Here is a 6468-nt window from a genome sequence, read left to right as displayed (position 1 = left end):
GGAGCGTCGGGCTGCGAGCCGAGTGGGGTTTGTGTGCTACCGAGGAGTCTGGGGCTGAACGGTCTGCCCTAGTGCTGCCTGTCAATGGCAGATCCCAGATTCAAGTTCAGGCCTCTGGTTCTCAGACCTGCACCCCTCCTGCTCCAGCCCGCTGCATCCTGTGCCTGTGGCAGACGTGGGGTTGGGTTCTCGCCCTGATCTCCTTTCGCTGTGTGTCCCTTAGTGAGGGACTTGCCCTCTCTGGGCTACTCACCCCAGGGTTCCAACTGAGGGAGCTGATGAGCTTTAAAAGTCCCTTTGAAACAGATTTGTTATGAAACCAGGGGAAGTCGCATTTATGGTCGATTCCTGCTCGTCAGTGTAGAAGAATGAGATGGAACACCATTCTGCAGCCCGCATGAAGTCACTGCAGTGAGCATAAGTGGCGTCCAGCATCAGTGAGAGACTGACGCCCTGTGCTTCCTGATAGAGTTCAGTGCCACCTGCTGCCACCATCTTGCAAGCAAGCCTCCTAGGTGAATCTGACAGGTCACGTCTGGGTCTTACCACCGACCTGTGGGAGAGACAGAACAGCAAGTGGCGCCGAACCACATCCAGCCTGAAAGAGACTCAAAAGACCGCAGGCCAGGTGTGGGCCTCTGCCTCTAAATTGACACAAACTGTCAGAAAGCCGTAGTGAGCCTTGCGGCGCCAGCACACTGGGTTCTAGTCCCGTTCGGGGCGCTGGATTCTGTCCCGGTTGCCCCTCTTCCAGGCCAGCTCTCTGCTGTGGCCAGGGAGTGCAGTGGAGGATGGCCCAAGTGCTTGGGCCCTGCACCCCATGGGAGACCAGGAGGAAGCCCTGGCTCCTGCCTTTGGATCAGCGCAGTGCGCTGGCCGCGGCGGCCATTGGAGGGTGAACCAACGGCAAAAGGAAGACCTTTCTGTCTCTCTCTCACTGTCCACTCTGCCTGTCAAAAAAAAAAAAAAAAAAAAAGTGAGTTGGGGGCCGGCGCCATGGCTCACTAGACTAATCCTCCGCCTCCTGGCACCGGCACACCGGGTTCTAGTCCCGGTCGGGGCACTGGATTCTGTCCCAGTTGCTCCTCTTCCAGGCCAGCTCTGCTGTGGCCCGGGAGGGCAGTGGAGGATGGCCCAAGTACTTGGGCCCTGCACCCCATGGGAGACCAGGATAAGCACCTGGCTCCTGCCATCGGATCAACGCGGTGCGCCGGCAGCAGTGGCCATTGAAGGGTGACCCAATGGTAAAGGAAGACCTTTCTCTCTGTCTCTCTCACTGTCCACTCTGCCTGTCAAAAAAAAAAAAAAAAAAAAAAAGCCATAGTGAGACCGGTGGAATGCGACCACTGCCTGGCTCTCTGATCTAAAAAACGATTGGGAATCATTACTTTCAGGGGCGACAATGGTGTTATGATTGTGGTGTGGTTCTGGCAAGGAAGTGTCCTTGTGGAGATGGTGAAATGACGTGGGCACGCACACGAGCTGGGATGTGGATGGGCGGGGCGGCCTGGGAGCGACGTGGGCTGACCCCGGCCATGCGCGAGCTGCTTGCTGTGCTCCTCTGAGTGCACTTCCGTGGTTTCCACAAAGTCCCTTCTTGCCCGTGGGAGAGGCCAAGGGTGAGCGCTCCAGGGATGGCCAGGTCAGGGACTGCTGTGGGGAACCAGTCTCGTCCCATCCTCTCCCCCTCCCACGTCCAGGGTGGTCACTGTCACCGAGGCTCAGACCCTAAGCCTGGCTTTGTATTGGGATGAGCTCCTGGAGCTGGGCGCTGTGACTGCGCATGCTGGCCCCAGCTGGCCCTTTCCCAGGCACAGCCTCGGCCATGTCAGGCCGTCTGGTCACCTGCACAGGCGGGAGAAGGGGCAGCAGCTGGTGGGAGGTGCAGGGTGTTCGCAGACGTCATTCCCACAACGTCGCTGATGCTGGTGGTGGCCTGGGCAGGCGGAGGCATGCTCTCGGGCTCACCGCATGGGGGTGCCCCCCCCAGGGGGGTGGCAGACCAGCTTACTGCATGACATTGAGAAGCCCAAGGCTTTCTAAGGGTCACCATCGAGCACGTGAAAGGAGCTCAAAAACCTCAACAGAAAAACCACCCATAAGGAAACGGTGGAGGAGCTGAACAGACATTGCAAGAGAAGAAATATTAACGGCCAACAGATACGTGAAGAAACACTCAGTATCACCAGCCACCAGCAAAATTCAGATCAAAACCACAATGAGAAATCATCTCACTCCAGTAAGAATGGCTGCTGTCAAAAAGACAAAAAAATGACAGCTTTTGGGCCAGGCATTTGCTGCAGTGGTTAAGGTGTTGCTTGGGACGCTCACAGCCTATATTCACGTGCCTGGGTTCAAGTCCCACCTCGGCTCCCGGCTCCCAGCTCCCGACTCCAGTTTCCTGCTGATGTGCACCTGGGAGGCAGCCGGTGATGGCTCAAGTACGTGGGTCCCTGCCACCCACATGGGAGACGTGGATTAAGTTCCAGGCTCCTGGCTTCACACTGACCTAGCCCTAACCTTGGTGGGCATTTGGGAGGCTGAACCAGCATATGGAAGACCTCTGCCTGCCTCTTTCTATTTCTGTCTCTACCTTTCAAATAAGTGAAAAATAATAAATAAATGACTACAAAGGCTGACAGGATGTGGAGAAAAGGGATCCTTGGAATACTGTTGGTGGGAATCCAGTCAGTCTTGCAATGCTGGGGAATAGTGTGACAGACCTCACAAAGCTGCAAACAGCCTGCACAGGACACAGCCATCCCAGTTCTGGGCGCCCACCCGCAGGAACCGAAGCAGCCTCTCAACCAGATCCCTATGAGTCACTGTGATCTGGAACCAAGCTTGCTGTCCACTGATGGATGGACAGATGGACAAAGATGATGTGGTATGTACACACGAGGGATATCAATCAGCCCTAGAAGAGAATGAAATCCTGACAGTTGCAGCAGAATGGATGGAGCTGGAGATCATTATATCACTTTATATATATATATATTAAATATATATATTTATAAAATATATATGAATATATATTTATATATATATTCTGTGTAATACAGAAAGACAAACACTACATGTTTTCTCTCATATGTGGAAGTTTACAAAAAAAAGTTGATCTGCGCTTAGAATAGTGCTTAGAAGAGTCAGGAAAGGGTGAGGGGGGTGGGATAGAGGGAGGTTGAATAATGGGTGCTGAAACACGTAGACAGGAATAATAGGTTTTTGTGCTCCAGAGTACACAGGGAGACTAGGTCCCAGCAGAAAATCACGCACTGTATCAAGAGTTAGGAGACTCCAAGCAGAAAGAAAAGGAAAGGGGTGGGCATTTGGCGAGGTGGCTGGGGTCCCTGCACTCCATATGAGAGGGCCCGAGTTTGACTTCTGGCTCCACTCCTGTTTCTGTCCACCTGGTAATGCTCACCCTGGGAGGCAGCAGATGGTGGCTTAGGACTTGGGTCCCTGCCTCCCATGTGGGAGACTATGCTGGCCATTTGGGGAGGACGGGAGCCATCCGGTCACTGTCTTTCAAATAAATTTTTTAAAGATTTATTTGAAAGAGTTACAGGCAGAGGTAGAGACAGACAGAGAGAGGTCTTCTATCCACTGGTTCACTCCCCAAATGGCCACAACGGCTGGAGCTGAGCCAAGCCGAAGCCAGGAGCTTCTTCCAGATCTCCCACATGGGTGCAGGGGCCCAAAGACTTGGGCCATCCTCTGCTGCTTTCCCAGGCTCATTAGCAGGGAGCTGGATCAGAAGTGGAACAGCCGGGATTCAAACAGGTGCCCATATGGGATGCCAGCGCTGCAGGCCAGGGCTTTAACCTGCTATGCCACAACACCGGCCCCTTAAGTAAATATCTTGAAAAAACAGAAATTGAAAGGATAAGGAATAGAAGTGCTAATTGATTAGTTTAATTGTATACATGTATTGAAATATTGCAGGGTACCACATAAAATGTACACATATCATATGCTAATCGACAATTTTTTAGAAGAAAAATCCCTTTGTATCCTAATGATCTGGCTAACAAATGGTTAAACTGTCAAAACTCTTCATTGGCTCAGTTTTATTTTCTACTTAGAGTTACAGCATCTAAAACATGGAGAAGATGTTTGAGGGCAATTTGTCCCTATTAGAGTTTTTGGTTTTTTAAAAGATTTATTATTTATTTGAAAGGCTGAGTGAGTGACACGGACAGAGGGAGGGAAAGAAGGAGAGGGAGGGAAGGAGAGAGAGAGGGAGAGAGGAGAGAGGGAGAGAGGAGAGAGGGAGGAAGAGAAAGGGAGGGAGAGAAAGGCAGGAAGAGAGAGGGAGGGAGGGAGGGAGGGAGGGGCAGGGAGGGAGAGAGAGAGAGCTTCCATCCTCTGGTTCACTCCCCAAATGGCTCAAATGGCCAGGCCTGGGCCAGGCCAAAGCCAGAAGCCTAGAACTCCATCCAGTGTGATAGGGCCCCAAGTACTCAGGCCATCTTCTGCTGCTTTCCCTCCCTGCACGTTAGCAGGGAGCTGAATTGCAAAGTGGAGCTCTGATGTGGGATGCCAGTGTCTCAGGTGGTGTCTTAAGCTAGAAACCCGCCTTTATGTATATAGTCAGAAAAATGCATCTAAGATGTATACAGAGGAAAATTTAGTGCAGCCCTACTTAGAACAGCAAACACCTACATGATCGATGCGCAGCACTCAGGTGTACCCGGGCTGGTGTTGTGGTACAGCTGGTTTGGGCCGCTGCTTGTGATGCCAGCACCCCATAAGGGAGTACCAGCTGCCCCGCTTCCGATTCAGCTCCCTGCTAATACACCTGGGAAGGCAGTAACAGAGAGCCCAAGTTGTAGGCTCCTGGCTTCAGCTGGCCCAGCCCCAGCTGTTGCAGCCATGTGGGGAGTGAACCAGTGGATGGAAGATTGATCTATCTCTGCCTTTCAAATAAACTAATTTTTTTTAAAAAAATTAATTGAGGTACACCTGTGAGCTGCCCTGCAATAGTTACAGAAAATGAGGTGGGACTCTGGGTACTGAAAAAGAAACATCTCTAAGATGAAAGCGAGCTGAAGCATAGGAAGGGACTGGTGTGTTCCTTGTAGGTTTTGTTTTTTTGTTTTTTTTTTTTTCCTAGTTGACAACAAGGCAAACTACTAGGAATTCTTGCGGGAAGGAGCTGGAGCTGCTGGGGATCAGGCCGGAGCTCAGCTGTTCGCTCCTCCCTCTGTGTACTGTGTGACTTGTTCCCCATGCACGCTTCTTACTTTTGTTCCTAACTCTCTCTCAGGGGCAGGAATATTATGGGGTACTCTGTAGCTATTTCCTGCTTTATACTATTTTCTATATTAAAATGTGAATACCTATATATCAGAAATATTCACCGGATGTTGGCATCTGAGAAATAAAAACATAATTGGCAAAAGTCAGAGAGCTACACATGTGGGCTTTGGGTTCCCTGCCGGACAGGAGGCAGCTCCCTGTGTCACACCAGCAGGCCGATGGCTTTCTGGGAGAGACAGTTCTTCTGGCATTCCTAGTCCCTGTCTCCATGGCAACCAAAACTGCCCTCCATATTCCCAACCACCCTGGCTGGCAAACTGGTGGTCGTTTAGGTCCCTGCCAAGCCTGTAGCTCCATATGTCTGTGCATGGCATTCAGGACAATGAAGGCAGGGCCAGAGCTGCTAGTGTGGCTCACAGTCGGTCCTGTATAAAGACCAGATCTGGATGGGGCTGGCGGAGTCCTGAGGGGTCTGCACGGTGGGCCAGGGCTGGGCACTGGGCAGGCACATTCTAGGCGGAAGCGTCAGCTGTGCACAGGAGTGGCGGCTGGAACGGCTGCCGGTGTTCAGAAGAGTGCGGGAATCCCCCGTGGCCCCAAGGCTGAGAGACCATGCGGTGGAGAGGGGCTTCCCCTGTGCACCACCGACGACCAGCGAAGCCTCCGGAGCGGCACACCCGGGCTTCCCGCCTGGGGCAGGCTTTTCCACCCTGCCCCTCTGGGCTGAGATGTCACTGGGATCTCTCACTCCTCCTGGGTCAGAACTGCAAAGAGTGCAAGTGCACAGGGTTGACCACAGAGGATCAAGTCGCCTCCCATGATCAGAGCACCAGTTCAAGGCCCCTCTGCCCCACTGGTGATCCAGCTGCATGCTGATGTGCCTGGGGAAACAGTGGAGCATGGCTCCAGTCCTTGGACCCCTGCACCCATCGGGGAGAGTAGGATGGACTTCCAGGCTCCTGGCTTTAGCCTGGCCCAAACGCAGCCATTGCAGCCATATGGGGAGTGAACCAGCAGATGGAAGTCTTCTCTTTCTCTCTCTCTCTGTAACTCTGCCTTTCAAATAAATACATAAATCTTTAACAAATAATGCAACTACACAGTGGGGATTTCTTTCTCTGGTGGTGCTCAGGTGGGAGAATGATTTGGAGGTGACAGTGTGCTACCCAAACGTGTTAATGAGTCTACTTACATGTGCATGGCCAC

This window comes from Oryctolagus cuniculus, chromosome 17, assembly GCF_051225735.1.
Source record: "Oryctolagus cuniculus isolate XC-2025 breed Fujian yellow rabbit chromosome 17, ASM5122573v1, whole genome shotgun sequence".
Lineage (NCBI taxonomy): Eukaryota > Metazoa > Chordata > Mammalia > Lagomorpha > Leporidae > Oryctolagus > Oryctolagus cuniculus.
This window is presented reverse-complemented; position numbering follows the sequence as displayed.